The 19538-nt window shown below is 40.3% G+C and overlaps 2 long non-coding RNA genes across 5 annotated transcripts in view; one reads left to right on the forward strand and one right to left on the reverse strand.

Annotated features, from left to right (window-relative positions):
* LOC120372390 overlaps positions 1-17337 on the reverse strand; it is a 44181-nt gene extending 26844 nt beyond the window's left edge. Inside the window, exon 1 of the long non-coding RNA XR_005584933.1 lies at positions 16839-17337. This is a non-coding gene — a long non-coding RNA (uncharacterized LOC120372390). The remainder of the gene's footprint in view (positions 1-16838) is intronic.
* LOC120372391 overlaps positions 1-19538 on the forward strand; it is a 138904-nt gene that overhangs the window by 67044 nt on the left and 52322 nt on the right. The window lies entirely within an intron of this gene.

A 19538-nucleotide genomic window follows, 5' to 3' on the forward strand; every position in this document is an offset into this window, starting at 1 on the left:
TGACTTGCAAAATGTCTGGGCCTCTTCCCAAATTTTCTGCCTGTGCAAAACTGAGCTCAGCTGAAACGACAACACACACATGCATATTCATGCACTTCCACTGTTGTGAAAGGTAATTGCATTGGTGCATGGAAGTAAGTACACATGCAATTAGAATTCCTGGTACCTGGCAGCATAAGCCATTACCTAGTTAGTACAGGCAGATTTTGTAAATGTGCATGCAATATGTGGGTGCACACAAATTTTTGCACCTTGGTTTCAGCTTCTACCAATTGAATATTTAGCTATGAATGCCCAATATGGACTCATTTTCACTTGAGTAACTTATTCAAGAGTTGAACCTGTGTCATTAGAAGTTAAAAGACTAGTTAACAAAAGTTAATGTATTTAAACAAAAAAGCTTCAGTTTAAAATCTGAAGTTAGAGAGCAACAGGAAAAACAATATTTTGGAGACTTTTTTGGTACCATCTATGAATATCATATAATGTAAAAACAATTAAACTAACTTATTTCCCAGTCCCTATTCTCTAGAATAGCTATTAACAGAGTGTTATAATGAAACAAAAATTAAAAAAAACAAAACAAAAAGCACATTTTTTTCAAACAAAAATACCGTCACTGCAGGCTTTACATGTTGACTGCTGTCCCCAAGCCTTGCAACCTTTCCCAGATGTAAGCACATCATCATCATCAACAGAAAAAAGAGTCAGTGACAGTAGGGTGAGAAAAGTCCACTTGGTCATCTGTTGTGACCTCATCATCCAGTCTGACCCACAAAGCACTTTACCAAGAAAAAAAGCCACTCAAAACCTTTCACAAATTGAAGCACTTAATCTTGGAATTCATTTCAACTTGCCTTTTAAAAAAAAATACCATTAGGAGAAAGTGACAGAAGGCCTTAAGTATCAAAAAATTGATGGGTAGTTCACCACTGGTGCAGCTCCATGGGTGGCAGCAACAGGGCAGACAGGGACTAAGGACCTGTTAATGTTACAGATTAAACCAAGTCAGGCAGCCTAGTTACAACACTGTTATCCCTTAACCTGTTTTCAAACACAGCTCCAATTTTCAAATGAATACTGTCTCTTAACTGTTTTATAATGAGGATAAAGCATTGGTCAAACCATCCCAAGTTGAAGCATGATTCTTTAACATGGTCATAACATTTTCCATACCACACCCAGGCAATAAAAAACAAACAGGGTATGGTCACAACTAGAATTATTGATTTTTCTGTTCACTGGCCATACCAGAAAATCCAAAAAGAAGATGCATTTCAGGTTGGTCTGAAATGAAAATATTTGGTAAACCAAAAGTTAGGAACACATTTAATTTCAGGTGGAACAAAATGTTTTGTTTGACCTGAACAAAGTCTTTTTTTTTTTTTTTACTTTTGCTAGAGCTCGCTGTCCAACAGTCCTCATTTCATTTAGTTTTAGAGCTTTTAAAACTAATTATTTTTAAAATAAATTAAAGTAAACTTCGAAATGAAAATTCATTTCAATTTGAGAAATTTCAATGTTCATTTAAAAAAAAAGTCAAAACAAATTTTTTCAATACTTTCCTGAATTTTTGTTTGTGTTTTTGGGCTGAAATTCATGAAATATTTTGGTTTACTCAAATCTGTATTCAAGGAAAAATTTTGTCTAAACCTTTTTTGCCCAGCTGTAGTCAGAGCCACTCTACACTGCAGAAGAGGGGGTGAGAATATGGAAAGTTTGCACAAGAGGTACTCATCACTTCTAGGCCATAAAGTCTCATTCCTGTGAAAATTCACCCAAATTTGGCCAAGTTATAAACCTTTACAAGAATTTCAGAGTCCTGGGGGTTTCCTGTACATCAAAGATTTGGGGCTGGACAGAGCCAGGTGATAAATTTGATCTGCCAGCTGACTCCGTACAATATGGGATAGGAACAAGCCGCAGAGGCTATTCCAGTCCTGATGCTCTCTTGCTATGCTAGCAGCGCCTACCACACCAGCCTTTGAGAACTCCTGAGTGTACTGCATGACTGATTAGGCTGTGTGCACATGGGGAAGAAATTGGGTATTTGGAAGCAAATACGGTATTTAGGTTGGAAACATTACCTTATTATTTGGACATAATTTATAGTTGGCTCAGACATTCTTGGATCCCTCCCTAATTCCACACATTGATAGATTGCATGGCAAAAGGGTGTTTTGTTTTGCTGTACCAGATTTATGTTCACTAAGTATAAAGACTTTTAATTTATAAACATTTTTAACCAAGTTTTCAGAAAGCAGAACTCCTCATGTAATGTCTTGGTAGCAAAAATAATTAGAAAAGGGGAAGAAGGGGAAACAAATCCAGAAACCACACAGATAGTGTATTTCAAGATTTATGGGCCATGCTCATCATTCATGTGTCTTCATTGGATTTACCTGCACGTAGATTCAATGAAGTTATAGATGAGAGGAGGAATCATCATTATGGCCATATAAATTCATGTACCAGACACACACTTATATAAAAATAAAAATCAGTGGAGCTGGTTATAGTTAAGGTTGCCAAGCACCTCCCCTATAAGACCCTGTTTTCAATTGCTAATAACTTTGCCAAAATGTAATCATTTAAGCTGAACTTTTCCATACTACCTGCCTGCCTCAAGCTGAAATTTTCTGAAAGTTTCAACAAAAATTGTTCTGCTGTTCACGAGAATGAGATTAGCAAAAACCACATTGTAAGAATTTTTTTTTAGTATGAGCAAAGCAATGGTTTTGTTGAGTTTAGCACCTCCATGTTTAGACTGTGGACTTAAAATTTCACTGAGGGTTGCTTTGGTTTCAGGGATATACCTTTTGCCATTCCTGTGAAAAATTGCCTAAATGTGGCCAATTTACAAACCTTTAAAAAAAAATCCACAGGCAACCTTAATTCTGAGATTTCCTAACTTGCAAGTGCTTATTTTGCAACTATAACATTTTAACATAATTTCTTATGTGTATACACACACACACACCTCATCATCCCTAAAAAGTCAATAATGATATAATTATCAGTGAAGTTAAAAAATGCTTAAAATATTTGGCCACTTGGAAATACCAGAATACACAGTTAAACCGGTTCATTTAATCAAAGAATAGAACAAAAGGAAAAATCCCAGGAGCTAAGTGTAAGTTTCATTCATAAAAAGATAAATAGCAAGTGTCCTCTGGCTAAATTTGGGGATTTCCCTTCTGTATTAGCCTTTACCAGACTAGAATGCTAATGGACACGAGTCATAGATTCTAAAGCCAGAAGGGACCATTGTGGTCTTCTTGTCTGACCTCCTGTATAACACAGGGCATAGAACTTTCCCAACATAATTCCAAGAGCAGATCTTTTAGACAAACATCCAATCTTGATTTAAATTTCCCAGTGATGGTGAATCCAACACAACCCTTGGTAAATTGCTCCAGTGGTTAATTACTCACTGTTAAAAATGTACACCTTATATCCAGTCTGAATTTGTCTAGTTTTAACTTCCTGTCATTGGATCATGTTATACCTTTCTCTGTTAGATTGAAGATCCCATTATTAAATATTTGTTCCCCATGATAGATGTTATCCATTTGTAGTGATGAATGAGGTTAGGCTCAAGTAGTTATTCAATTATATCCTGAAACCCGACTGCCATCTCAGTTCCAACTGTCCTAACATTTTTATTTTCTACAAGGTCTCAAATTTACACTGCCAAACACTGTTCTCTCTAACCACCTAGGTGGAAACGTTCTTACTCCATCTCATCAGGCACTTACTGCTAGAAGTATCAGAGGGGTAGCCGTGTTAGTCTGGACATGCATCCGACAAAGTGGGTATTCACCCACGAAAGCTCATGCTCCAATACGTCTGTTAGTCTATAAGGTGCCACAGGACTCTTTGCTGTCTTTACTGCCAGAAGATACCCTTCAAATTTTCTCCAAATTTGTCTCCAGTTTAAGATGTGTGTGTGAAAGTCTCTGATTTGGCACAGTTTCACTGCCATCTGCTTCAGTAGTGCCATAGCTGTCAATCCAGAGGCTCTCTGACAACTGAGGCTATGGAACATGAGGATGCCTACAGTGTGAGAACACTTGTGGGAAGACCCAACTGTGACCAAGTTAGGCCTCATAAAAAGGTTGCAGTGGTCTGGTCTGTCTTTTTCTTGGACTCTCTTCTGCTTCTGTTTCATAGCACGTATCTTGCTTTGTTTTGGAGGGTAAATCAACGGTTAATTTTTAAGAATGATCATACAGCAAATGTGTCTCCCAAGTTTCTCCAAGGAAGCTCACTTTTCAAGTTTCCTCCTCAGAGCTAAATAAAAATAATTTAAAAAGATAGGGAGCTAGACCAAGCTCTAGCAAGAAGGATTTCTCCCACTCCCTGAGTGGGACAGGCAGGCAAGCCCTCAGAACTCTAGCAAGGAGCAAGCATATAACTCTCAAACTACTTCGGCACAATAAATTGTTTTGATGGCTGCAGCAAGTCAACACCTAGAAGGTTTTACACAGCCCCAGCAGAGATGTTGGACATAATTGCTTCTTTGCATTAAGTAGAGGGCAAGGTAGCCTATGAAAACTTCTGGATTGTGGTCTTTCCATTTCGCCTTCTCGATCAATCAGTTTTAATTACTTCTCCTGCACATAAAGCATTAATGTCTCCATGAGGGTTAGCACTTATACAAACAGAAAATACAGCATAAGCTGTTACCTAGATAATAAGGTTATCACATAACTAAAACATGGGCAAAGCACCCATTCAGATGATTCAGTTGCAGAAGACAGAGTTGGAGGAACTGATTACACTGAATGAACTAAAACTCTTTGCGTCTGCAAGTGCTGCAGAGGCAGTATGCTCAATTCTGCAAAGGGAGCACACTCTTGAGCAACTGGCCTGGTATGTTCATGTAAATGCTGCAGCTGATTTGGCAGATATGTAATTTTCACTGGCATTGCAGATGAACGAGACATTCCAGAAGCCAGTAGTCGTCTTTTAGGTCTTCTTCCATGGAGTCTGGTGACAATGACAGCAGCACTGTGCCATTTCTGTTTCTCCTAGGAAAGGTACAACTTCAAAAATAATAGTAATAAGATTACTCAATGACCCTCCCCCATCTTCTCTTCCACAGCAATCAACTGACAATGCTACTATCTCACTCATTGCTGAGCTCACTAAGAGAAATATTTCAATGAGAGCAATGGCCTTTCTGTTTTCAATCAGACAAATATGCAGGGTGATACTACAATATTGCATTTATACAATTGTATTTGGCACTTCTCTCATGCTTTTCAACCTCTCAAAAAGTATTTTACAAAAGGCAACTAAGTATCATTTTTCCAATTTTGCAGATGAGGGAAACTTGGGCACAGAAAGGCAAAGTAACCTGCCTGAGATCATACGGTGAGCCAGTGCAAGAGCTGGGGCTCCTGATTCTTAATCCCATGCTTCAACCTCTAACTCTAACTCATGGAGTCCATATAGGTGCCGTGGAACACAAATCCACATGGTTTCATTGCACCTCACAGTTGTGGTGGGGGAGGGTGAAACGATGTGAAATATGAGAGCGCGAAGTGTATCTACATCTACACAGTTTCAGTAGCCATTTCACGTCCCACATATAGGTCCACACCACATAGTATGCTGGTTCTATAATGAGGCTGGACTAGTGGTTGCAGAGCACCTCCACTGCTGTATTCCTTTTCCCCACAAAAAGGCTATGCCAAGCCTGTGTACCTAGGCTCTACACAGAATACCAGATTGGCCCACAGTCAGAGACAGAGAAGCTGTGCATTTAACCAGAGACATCTGTTTTCATCTACTGAGAACAAGGTACCAGTGAACACAAGCAGACTATTGATACCTACAATTTTCTGAAAGAATTCAGTCAGTTATTCAGTCTGTTCTAAAACTCCAAGAAGAGTAATGGTACTGTTACCTCAGAATTGACAGGAGCGTTACCCCAGAACTTGTCCAAGATAATTGCAGCCATATTATGTGAATTCAGCCACCATTAATAAATAAAGCAGAACACCACATAGCTAAGGGTTAATTTGGACAAGCAAGGTCAAATACTATCTGCAGGCTTGCGGTTTCTGTTAATTGGCATGGGAGGGGATAAGAGACTCAACAAATTATGAGACTGAAAGAAAATAAGTGGATGGAGACCTTGAGTTTGAGCGTCTTTGATATAGACGCTAATTATGGCTAAGATTGTTAAGAATGTTTTATTGATAAGTAGTTTATTGAAGTTGGGAGGAGTGATGACTCAGTAAGGTCACTATGAGCTATGTGTTTTGTAAAAGCTAGTTATAAAAAGACTAGATAATAGAGGGTAACCAGAGCAGTCTTCTGAAGCTTTCTGCCCTATTCCCCGGCAGGGAAGTGACCAGCCATTGTTGACCTGCTGCTAAATTACTCAATACCATCTCAGATTTTAGGTAGTTATTTGGGATGTCCTAAACCTATTGCTTAAATCTAACAAATAGTTTTAGATAAGAGCACACTTATTTGTATCAATCTTTTATCATCCAGAAGTGCTGTGTTCCCATTGATTTATTCCTGACACTGCCTGGAGTGAAATAGTTAAGTTACCACTGCTTTGGGTTTTAAGACTCTGGGTAACAGTACTACTTTGACTGAACATACTGACTGACAATGTGCTGACATTTTAAAAGCATTTAGATGTGTTTGGTTTAAATATGTGGCCTGTTTTGTACATTTTGCAAATGTGTTTCTGGAAAGTGAATGAGAGGAACAGAGTACAGAATGTTTTTGCAGCAAAAAGTATTGCTAGCAATTTTAGTGATTTTCTAGTCTAAGACTGAACATTCTTTGCTTGAATTTTCTGTAAATTGCAATCTGCCTCTAAAGTAATAGTGCCAGGCAGAAAATACACTCTTTACATGCTGCAGTATCCCACTGAACAAAAAGGGCCTGTGCCTGAAGAAAACTGCCTAGAAAATACTAAATAGTAGCCCATTCTAGAACATAACAGAGCAGATATGCCCTATCCTTCATTCATTTGATTCAACAAGACAGGTATTTCAGTTACCCTGTATCACTCAATATCACAGAAGTCATCACCTGGGTCTTATAAAAGCTTTACTTCACCTAAGTGCAAATGGCTCAGAAGCAATATAGGGACAAAGCAGAAATCTTATTCAAAGAATGATAGGTTACAGAGCAATGGTAAGTTAAACTGAATGACCAGTCCCGGGCATTTCATTCCTACACTGAAGCTTGAATCAAGCCCTTATAGCTTCCAGATACCTTATCAGGCACACACAGAAGCATGATCTTTCAGGAAATTCAGTCATATATTCAGTCAGAAGAACAACAAAGCAAGCAGGATCTTCTGAGGCAGCAGGCGCTAAATCAGTTCTATGTGTGTGTGTCATAGCAGCAATTTTGTTAGTCAGGGGCTCATAACAGGAAAAAAAACAAACACTGAACTTCAGAGAAAAAACTTTCACACTGCGGCTTCCCCCCAGATTATGCTTGTGAGCATAATGACCTATCACTTCCTGCAATAGTGATCTGTTAGCTATATAAGCCACTTACACACATTAAAAGATGTCTTTTGAAGACAGAAAAAACAAAGCAGTCATGCTGGTCTCTCTCACTAACCTTTCAATCCTCAGGTTTGCTCACCAACTTGTGTATCATTGAAATAAAATGTTTCGCTCACTAAGAGACATTGCAGACACGTGAATCAGAGTGGTACTCAAAAAAAAAAATAGATCTTTTTCAGTTTGGATAGTTAATCTCTCATCTTCCTTATGTGATTGGAGTCCTGTAAATGAAATTGCCTGTAGCAATCAGTCAGATAAAGACAAATATTATGTGGAGAGCCATCTTTTATCAAAGCACTCAGAACGCTAGGTCAGAGAAAAGCATTTACCAGTAGTATTATGTGGTCGAGACATGAAAACACAACAGCTCTTTTGCCATATACATGAGCTAGGCAGGGTTGCTTGGATACCACCTTATACTCCGGGCAAAATTTTCAAACATGAGTACCTGAAGTTTGTCACCTGATGTCAATAGAAGCTCTGAGTGCTCAACTTCTCGGATAATCATGATACTAACAATATGGATCGACATGCCTAACTTCAGACATCTAAATTTGAAAATAAACGTAATGAATTCTCCCATATATTTACCACACTGTCAAAGTATTATGCAAGATGAAAACATTATATAGGTTGATAGCTTTCTCCCTGCCAGTCAGTCTGAATTTCACTACCTACAGCACAAAACAACAAGGAACATTAATGTTTACAAATATTTTAAAAAAGAAATTTACTGGAGGGAAATTTCTGCACTTTTGAAGATTGTACCTAACTTGCAAATTGTCGCAGAGCATAGGAAAGGATGTACACACATTTGATATTTCACCCGCACTCAATTTGTGCACAATTATTTTTTTGGCCTAAGGCCCAGATTCTTAACAATATTTAGGCACCCTAACTCGCAATGTAATTAATGGCAGTTTGATGCCTAAATATCTTTAAAAATCTAGCCCTAAATGTTGTGGGGTCCAAGCATAATACTATTTGGATTTTATTCCTATTTTATGTTTATTTTAATTATTTTAAAAGCATTCAAGCCATGGCTAGGCACTATCCATATAGCAAAGTAATAAATACTGGCCGTCCAACCCAGAATAATTTTTCTTCTTTATTACCAAAGGATAATATATCCATGTGCAACTGCAACTGCCATTCAGATGTCCATGGGAAGCCCTCTTTACATGCCTACAGCAAGGGAGCACAGTGAGCCCCCTAACTCTCTTGTGTAGGCTACCCACAGTGTTAGCAGCACTGCAGGGGACAGAAGATGAGCCTCTGCAGGGCTGCTACTCTTTTACCCCACCCAGGTGGGCACAGAATAGGTAGGCAGGGGTCAGGCGTGGAGCCTTGACTCTGTGCTCCTTCGGCAGTAGCCCATCCAGCCCAACTGAACCAACGTGCCAGGTAAAGATAAGTAGCCCATGCCAAACCTTCAATCTTGGAGCAAGGGGGGGGAAAAAAATCAAGAACCAGAGTGTGACTCTCAGATTCAGAATCTGGTTCCTGATCTACTCCTCGTTCAATACAGCTATGCACTACCCTTTGCTCAGGGCTTGTGGCAAAGCCAAAACTGAGTGCTAAGTGAGGAATAAAAGATATTCATGATTTAGATATACACACACGTTTACTAATATAAGACAGATTCTGCTCTCATAGTTACACGAATGCAAATCTGGAGTAGTTACATAGAAATCCAATGGAATTATTGAAAATTTATACTAGAATAACTGATAGCAGAACTAGGCCCACAAATTAGCCATTCTTCAGTCTCTCATTATGATCCTAACCGTTAGGCTCACAAAATAGACAGTCAATAATAGAATAGATTTGATTTACTGTAGTACTTCACAGTGTGGTGTTGTGATACTCTGTGGGGGGACACAGTAAAATGAAAAGCATTTCAGATGGCAGGATTATGTCTGAGGCATGCCCCCTCGGTTCTGGCATATCACACAATCACTAGCTGTATGTTGCAACCTAAAAAGGAGCATGTGGCAAAGGTTTCAGTTTGCAGAGAGAATTAAATGCTGCATTCGTCTGTTGAGTAATTTACATTACTATCGTCTCTTATGTAGTATTCTCATTCAGATGCATTATACATAGGTAAAATGAAGAATATTGTCACTATTATGGTCCAGATTCTTTGTAGATTTTCAAAGGAGCTCAGCACCCACAATTATTTTGGTGCCCAACTATTCTGAATGTCTGATCCTTATTGTGAGTGCTGATGCTTCAAAATTTGACCCTTGTGACCTGCTGAAGGTCACATAGGCAGAGCCAAGAATTGAACTCAGAGCTCAAGTACTACTCCAGCAGACTTAACCACAAGACCAGCTTTCCTCCCACCTTCATGTGTGTTAAATTCTCTTGGAACATTTTATGCATAACAAAAATTACATATTTCAGGAAGAAACTTAGGAAGGCATGGGAAAAACTGTGACTAACCACAGAGCAGAAATCAGACTGAAATACATGCCTGTCACTGTAGTTTTGCAAAACCCAACATGTCACTGGTTTTACTACCACTAGTGAAAACTGTGTTCCTTGCAAGAGTGGAACTATGGAAGTGCAATACTGTATTGCACAATGCTGTTCAATGAAAATGAAGTACCTTTATAGGTAGGGTGACCAGATGTCCCAATTTTATAGGGACAGTCCTGATATTTGGAGCTTTTTCTTATACAGGTGCAATTACCCCCCACCCCCATCCTGGTTTTTCACACTTGCTATCTGGCCACCCTATTTATAGGGCATCAGCTGGAGCCTGCAATTTTTACACTGAAAATTTCCCACTGATGACACTTTTCATAGATTTGTAAGACTCCCACCATTAAGATTTGCCAACACTGTAAAATTTGACAATTTGTTGTTGGAATAATACAACCATTTGGTCTTCTGAGAGTTGAAACCAGAGATTTATTTTATCTACTAAATTGTCAGTAACTTTTCACTGAAACTGCTTCCCCCTGCCAGAAACCTTATGGTAGACAGAGGGAAACGATCCATTTAATCTAATAGCAATCTCTTATTTGGTAGCCTGTATACAAAATAAAGGGTTCCAATGTGTTCAATGCCTCTAAAACTGCTTGGGACACTCTTTTCCTGATAACTTTATTCATAGCATGTATTGAGCACAATTTTCTATTGTACTAGCTTTTTGTAGCATCACCACATGCATCTGGGATGCTGTCCAAACTTAAAACCAATATTGAACCAAACCAGTATAAACAAGATAATCAGGTACTGTGACCACACAAAACAAGATGAGAAAAAGAAAAAGATCCATAAAGGCTGGGAAGCTTTTCTGTGAGTGCAGAGTATAATAGATGTGCATATGGTTTTTACAAACATAATACAGCCTCCTAGTCTATCCCAACAAGAGAAGACAATGGAATTCTATCCCATCACCAATAGCAGTGAGAGAAATGGAAAATGGAACGAACCAGTTCTGGAATTCATAACTCGAATGAGCTAACACACCGTAAGCATCACCTCCAATATATTGCATATCATAAATTATTTTAATTTTCTTTGGTAGTGTTATCATTCTGCCCTAGCTGATGTAAACTTTGTTATTTCAAAGGAGAGATTGCCCTTGTCATAATGGAATAGGCCCCCAGTAGCAACACTAATCTCAGAGTCACTTATATAAGCCTTACTTTTGTTTTACTGTAAGAAAGAATGGAGAGTTAACTGAAAACAAGAAAGAACAAATGGTTACAACACAAAACAAAACCTGGATCTACACTTATTCATAGTTACCTTTCCTATTTAATAAAGCAGGTTCTCCACCAGTTCAGGCTGTTTCAGAGCTGACTGGCTTCACAAGAAACAGGATTCAATTTCTCATGAGAATGTCCCTACTCCCCAAGATGTGTCCCTCCTCAGTGAAAGGATACAGAGTGCCTTTCCCCTCTCTGTGTACTGAAACAGTCTTGTCTTTATTCATAGGCAAGGTAATTCTCTGGGTGTTGTAATGTTCCTTTTATACCACCCAGTGGTTTTGATAGTTTGCAGTTAACTCTGATGGTTTTCCATTGAAAGTCTTAGGATGGAGCAAGTCTGAACAATTGAACCTCACATTACATCACTGGCTAACCATGATGCGGTGACAACTCCTTTCTGCTTCAATGGGCCATCACTGAGACATAATATCCCCCAGTGACTAACTTTTACTCCAAGTTCATAAAGCATACTTTCAATATAATTACATTACTCTTAAATGTTACCTGTACATACATCTTGCAATGATTTTGAATCATGACAAGTTAAGAGCTTTTAAGAGCTACCTTATATGTTACTCTTTGTGGATAAATATCCTACAATGCATGTGTTTGGTGTAATGAGTTTGTCGGGTCTGAGGTGAGAGTGCTTTACAATGAGCTGGGGACCCTTTTCCCAGGAGCCTCTGTGTCACACTGACCTACCCTTCAGAAAGGGAGGGTCTGGGAAGAGGAGGGGGGTGATAGGCATGTGGGGGAGATAATTTCATGGAGGCGTGAACTAACAGGGATTGATCCTGTGCTGAACTCTGCAAATTGAGCATTGCAGTCTGCTGTTCACAGGGCACGGCCCATCACATCTCAGCATGGCTTGTTCAGCCCTAGTCTGCATCTCTCTGGGTTGGTCTCTCAGTCACACATTATGACTAAAATAAATGATCTTTTTCTTGCTGAAACAGTGGAAGTTCTGGAAGCTCTAGGGAATCAGACTATGGCTTGTGAAATAAAGATTTTTAAGAGCCTGGCAGGACAAATAAGCAAAAATAAAAAAAAATTCTTGATCAGCATAACTTCTGTACATTAGCCATCCACTGGAACTAACCAGAAAATGGCAGAACAGTAATGGTAGAATAGCATTATGTAATATTCTCAAGTGTTATTTGAAAAGCAGCATGGTCCACTGGACAGTGCACTGGAGTGGGATCCATGAAATGTGGGATGTATAAAGGATACCTTGGGTGGGGAGGAATAGCTCAGTGGTTTGACCATTGGCCTGCTAAACCCAGGGTTGTGAGCTCAGTCCTTGAGGAGACCATTTAGGGATCTGGGGCAAAAATCTGTCAGGGACAGTACTTGGTCCTGCTGTGAAGGCAGGGAACTGGACTCAATGACCTTTCAAGGTGCCTTCCAGCACTATGAGATAGGTATATCTCCATATTATAATAATAAAAATTGCCACTGACTTGCTGTGTGACCTTGGTGAAGTCATTTCACCTCTTCGTGACTATTTGAGCTTCCACCCTTGGTCTGTCTTGTCTATGTAGCATGTAAGCTCTTTGAGAATGTCACTAGTACATGGTTGTACATTGCTTAGCTCAATGGGACCTTAACCTAGTTGGTGCCTCTAGGTACTATCTAATATAAATAATAACAGTGTTACACAGAACTAAAGACAAAGATGGAGATTTTTCAAGGCAGTCCACAGAATTCAGACACAACTGTCCAATAGAACTGTCTGAAACCACTAGACCTGTGCTGAGAATCTCAACCAATAGATAACTAACAGCAGCACTATGCGCTTATGCTTGAATTAAAGGCCAACCAATTTGAAAGTGCTTTACAAATAACAAAGTCTCATAATACCCTTGTGAGGTAGATATTATTGGACCTATTTTACAAATGGCTAAACAGAGATTGCGAGAGAGGACAGAGAAAGACAATGGCAGAGTCAGGAATAGAAACCTGATGTTAAGGCTGTGTCTACCTTTGGAGCTAGAGATGTGATTCCCAGCTTGCATAGACATATTTACGCTAGCTGTCAGCTGGCTAAAAAGAGTAGTGTAGCTGCAGTAGCAAGGGCTAGCTGTGCTGAGTACAAACCTGCCTGAACTCTATGGGTAAGCACCTGGCATGGCTAGACTGTGCTGCCACTTGCCACAGCCTGTGCTATGCCAGCTATACTACGTTTAGTGTGCTAAAGTGTCTACACAAGTATGTCCACAGGGAATCACACCTCTAGCTCCAAATGTAGATGTAGCCTTAGTGCCCTACTCTAACCACTACTCAGTTCTGAAAGATGTCAACCATACAGAACTCCTTCAGTATCCAGAGACATTTCCCTTCCATGTCTACATTATATATTTCTAAAATGTCGTTATAAAATGACATTAAAAAAATTAAATAATTAAAAAAGACTTGTTTCTTCTTTTGCAAGTTCTGGAAGAGTTTTCATTTATTACACTCAGTGTTTGACCGTGAACATTAGCAATTATTTGGCCCTGTGATTTGAGGAACGAGGTGGAACAAGCAACAGCAACATTACATTAGGGAGATCCATTACATTACATGTAATATCCATTACATTAGGGAGATCCAAACTCTTGAAGAAACAGAATACTAATGTTTTTTGGTCCAGTTTCATTAGCAGTTGAAGTGAATGCAGATGACATCTGGACGGAGAAGCTTCAGTCTGACCGTTTACATTTGTTAAATCTTTAGTTTGTTAGCAAAATAGATGTTATGGTAATCTACAATTTAACTTATTGCCTCTGTATACAACATTGGTGAGAATCCCTATTGGAATATTGTGTCCAAGTCTGGTGTCTGCCCTTTAAAAAATGTGGAAAAATTGGAAAGTGTTCAGAAAACAGCTATGGGAATGATTCAAGGAAAACATGGTATATAGTGAGAGACCTAAGGAGCTCAATCTAGGGTTTATCTAGGGTGGGTCACCGAAGAAAAAAATTCCCCATCCACACTGAAGTGGAACCATGCTAGAGCCTTGCTAAAAATAACTGGTTTTTGACAGTCAGTTCTAAAGAGTTTCTGCTGTAGTATGGGTAGGAACTAAAAGGCTATGATAGCTCTTTTTCACAATGATGAGCACAGAAACTAAAGGTCATGCTGGAAAAAAAAAAAGACATCTCTCTCAGTGCAAGATCATTTTCCCTACAACATGCACATATACTTTGTATTATAAACAAGAGATTTTTCTAATTGGCCAGTTGCCTACAATTGGCTGAATATAGGTAAAAAGGGGGCAAATGCCAAGATTTTACAAAGTGATTAGTGATGGGGGGGCTCAATTTCTGAGGGGCCAATTGGAGAGACCTTAAAGAGACCTGATTTTTAGAGAGTGTTGTTCACCCACTTTGCGACAATCAGTCCCTTTACTAGTATCTCCATTTGGACACTTGAAAATGGAAACTTACTAGTCATTTGTGAAAAGCTTGGCCAAAGTCTGTAGTTCAGCTGGGATGAAAAACAAGTAGGCAATAAAGGCCCTGCCCAGCAAGGCTTTGGGCATCCCCCGTGAAGTGCTGCATATCCTCCTCTGGGTAGCACTCTCACTTACCATGTTTATACAGGGCCAGGGCCAGGCTCCAGGCACCAGCGAAGGAAGCAGGTGCTTGGGGCGGCCATGGAAAGGGGAGGCACGTCTGGGTCTTCGGTGGCAAGTCCCTCAGTCCCTCTTGGAGCGAAGGACCCGCTGCCGAATTGCCGCTGAAGAACGAAGCGGCATGGTAGAGCCGCCGCTGATCGCAGCTTTATCTTTTTTTATTCCCCGCTTTGCCACTTGGGGCGGCAAAAAAGCTGGAGCTGGCCCTGTACAGTGCCTAGCACAATGGGGTCCTGATCTCAGCTGGGGCCTCTAGATACAACAGTAACAAATCAATAGGAGTGGACAGTATTCAGCACTTTATGGGAGGTTCCTCAAACCCTCACAAGATCAAGCCTTGGATCATTTAACACTGTTGCCTATTTTTGATGTGAGCGGCTAGTCAAATTTTGGGCCTGTGGTGACGTTCCATTTGAACTAGAAACTGATGGAGTCTGGTTTTTTCTTTGATGTTATCTTGCTTCTTTACAATGAATGTACAAAGTCCCACTTCTTCAAATGCAGGAAGAACCAAAAACAAAAAGGAGCGGTTTCTTAGTTTAGAGATGCCTTTTCTAACCAAGACCACATCCAAAAGCTCTCTAAGTACTTTTTCCAGCAGCACACTGTGCCACTTACTTTTTTGCCTCTCCCTCTGTTTTCATCGGTTTCCATTTTCCGTGTGACCTCTCTACCCATACACTCACACACCTACCAAAAATAAAACTCAACAAGAAATTTCTGGGGTTCACACACAGCTTTTATCTTAGTTGGGGGTTTATGCATGTAGTTATGTTAACCTCATTGGGGTATTAATTAACTCATAATAAAGTTTCACCGAGCTCATACCACCACATGTTTTCTTGACTTAGGTTAACTGGACAAACCTGGCATGTTTTATAACAGTTACATGGAAACTTGGGCTAATGGATAACTGTACAATATCCATATATGTATCCTACTTCTCCACAAGGATTCTAGGAGAAAAATAGTGTTTGAAATCTCTGGGGCCTGCTGTTTAAAAATATACAAACCAATTTATAGGAAATGTTTTATCTGCTATGGTCAGTTCATAACCTCACCACCAAAAATCCCCAAATCCTGCATTAGAAGACTATTTGTACTAGTCTAGTGACTCTGAAAAGCTGTTTAAATCAGCCTTCAAATAAAGCTCACAACATGTTATAAAACAAGTAAATGTAAATGGCAGTGTCTCATGTCTACCTATTTTCACATTTCAGTTACTACCTAAATTATGGAACAATAATCGATATACAGTTTAAAAGCCAATTATTTAACTCTGCAAACCAACAATAATCCCACCGGACACATCATATGATGAACAATTGATTAAGAAAAAAGTCAGGATTTTTTTTGCAGTTTTTTTTTATATTTTGGGTGAAGCAATAAGCATTGTCAAACTGCTTCAGTGTTTACATACACCTCTACCTCAATATAACACTGTCCTCGGGAGCCAAAAAATCTTACCTGATTAGACCTGAAAACAGCCCAGACTAAAAGATCTAAGTTAGACCTCACTTACACCCCTTTATAGCGCACCAGAATTTGGCCCACAGACCATTATACTAGTGATACCTTCCAACAATTACAAAAAATAGAGTAATTCAGAATGGAGGGAATAAATCCCTCAGAGATGTCAGGGAGGAGGAGGGAGCACATCCCTGAAAACACGAGCTTTCGGTGTGACACTGTAACCAGAAGGGCTAATGCTATTCTTAGATGCATAAAGAGTAGGAGTAGAGAGGTTCTATTACCTCTGTATTTGGCACTGGCGTGAGGACTACTACTGGAATACTGTATCCAGTTCTGGTGCCCACAATTCAAGAAGGATGTTGAAAAACTGGAGAAGGTTCAGAGACGAACCATGAGAAGGACTGGAGAACATTCCTTATAGTGAGTGACTCAAGAAGCACAGTCCATTTAGCTTTGTGGCAGGACTCCACTCACCTGCTAGAAACTTCTGCTGGTCGTCTTGGGGATCAGCTCCGCAGGACAGTATGCTCACTCCCGATAGCATCTCACCTGCCATCACTTCAAGGACAGTGGCATCCTCTTCATGACACAGCCCTCCAGCTGTGCCACACTCTGTGCTCCCCCTTTCTGGGGGCCAGTACCACAGTCCAACTGTCCAGCCACTACCTCAGTGGCAAGTAGGGGTGAGGGAGGGACTCAGGCCCACCCACTACTTCAAGTCCCAGCACAGGGACCCTGTAGATGGCATATGCTGCATACTCTCCAACCTTTCAATACATTTCCGTGGACCACTTTCCCACAGTCCCAGCACCTTCTCCACCCTTACCTCAGGGCCTGAGCATGCCAGTCTTAGCAATGAGATAGGAGCTCTCTGTAGTTTCCCTGGTCCCTGCTAGTAGCACTGCTCTGTCCCAAGTGCTAGCACTTCCGCTACCTGTCCTTTCTCCTTGACAGCCAGTCCTTTCTCCTTGAGCTCCAGGGAACAATGAAACCTCCTCTGCTCTGCAGCTCTTCTTATATGGGCCTGTCAAGCCCTGATTGGTGCTCCTTACAGCCCTTCTCCTATTGGTTACTTTTGGTGTAGTCTCCCTAGGGTTCTATTAACCCCTTACAGATGCCCCATCCCAAGCTTATTGAACAGAAGTTTAAGGGGTAATTTGATGACAGTCTGTAATTGTTTACACATGGAACAGAAATTTGATAATAGAGGGATCTTCAGCTTAACAAAGGTATAACAAGAGCCAATGGAAGTTGAGACTGGACAGGTTTAGACTAGAAATAAGGCAAATATTTTTTTTTAAACAGTGAGGGTAATTAACCACTGGAACAATTTGCCAAGGGTCATAGTGGATTTTCCTTCACTGGAATTTTTAAAATCCAGATGAGATGTTTTTCTAACAGATGTGCTCTAGTTCAAGCAAGAATTAATTCAAGGAAGTTCTCTGGCCTGTGTTACACAGGTCAGACTAGAGCACCACAATGATCCCTTCTGGATTTTGAATCTATGTGGTTGTTGTTCTTAAATACTTGAAATTTGTTATAAACTGGTAATTATAAAAGCACATAATTTTATTCATGTATTTTATTGTAACCTTTTGGCATTCAGATTTCTATTAATATTTTTTTAATTACTCACTATGTCTGTTCCTTCTTGTACACTTCATTCCCTCCCTTTGTGCCTTCATTTACTGCACTTTTCTCCTTCTTCTATATATCCTACTCTTTCCTTGTCTCCAAGCCCCTTGTTACTGTTCTCTTACTTTCCCTTTGTGCCTTAAACCCTCTCCTTCCTTTTCTTCTATCTTCTAATCCCCAGCAGTCCGACTTATCTCTTTTCTTTCACCTCCTTTCCAATTTCCTCCTTAATTCCATTACTTCACTTTCCTAATCATTTCATTCAATCTCCTTCTCTGATCATAAAAATCCACTCATGCGTTAGCCACTCCAGCCCTCTCCTGTTCTGTTTCTGTATCATAGGTCCCACAGGTCTATTTCTTCTCTCTTTAGGACCTCCACTGGCCCCAGTTATGTCCCTCCCCTCTCCACCAGTTTCTGTCCCCCACAGGTGCCCACCTAGTTATACTAGCTTCCCCTCCCAGACTGCAAAGTTATGCTTCCCCGCCCCCAGAGCCCCAAATAAATCAGTTCATCCCAAAAGCCTGTAAACATAGCTGCTGGCACCTTCCTGTGCTCAGGGGAATTACATCAGCCCCAGCTCCTCCTTACTGAAAGAAGGGGAGGCTCAGAACTGAAGCCAGTCCACAGCAGCTGTGCCCCAGCCCATCACTTGGGAATGACAGCTTTTGTGACTCCAGCCCCTATGATTATGTTACTGTCAGGTTTGAGTGCTAAATCTTTCTTGCCACCCACAGTAGCTTGAGGAACACCAAAGACCATGGCACATTCCTTTCAATGCAATGTTTATTTAGCATACCTACACAGTAGAGTATTTCTTGCTCTGATAGACACTCCTCTCAAGACTCATTTAGTGATGGCTGATTTACTTGTGTGTGTGTATTTATACAATACTGCCAGTACTAGACAGGATACCTATTATCACCTCACTTTTACAGAGAGTGAAACAGCCACAGAAAGGCGAAGCAAATTGCCCAAGGCCATACAGCAAGTCTGTTGTGGAACTGGGAATAAAACTTCTTCTGTTAACATCCAGCCCTGTGTTCTAACCCTGAGACCATGCTCCCTCCCAATGCTATCCCTAGCTGTCATTGCCTCTGTGGCTGTGGAACCTGTGGAGGTCACCCTTTATTCCCATTGGCTGCTTCTTCTTTGGATGCATCCATATAAAGCAGGCATTGGCCTTATTTGGCTACCTCAGCAGCTCCTTTCTCATTGACTCCACCCAGTACAACTGCCATACATGAGAATATCAGGAACTGCACTGACCATCCTGATCTCCTCCTCCTTAGCTGACCAACAACCCAACAGCTAAGGCGATTATTTAAAGTGTCCCGCTCAGCCCAAATGCCCTGTCTCATGACTAAAATACAATTCAGTAAGAGAAAAGAGGGGTAAGAGCTTCTCCTCTGGGTGCAGATACTATCCATCCCCCCAAGAGGCGATAGCTAGGTTGATGGGAGAAGCCCTCCATGTGATACATGGGAAGTTAGGTTAGTATAACTATCTCGCTTGGGGTGTGGATTTTCCACCCCCAAG

The sequence above is a fragment of the Mauremys reevesii genome, linkage group 9, assembly GCF_016161935.1.
Source record: "Mauremys reevesii isolate NIE-2019 linkage group 9, ASM1616193v1, whole genome shotgun sequence".
Classification (NCBI taxonomy): Eukaryota; Metazoa; Chordata; order Testudines; family Geoemydidae; genus Mauremys; species Mauremys reevesii.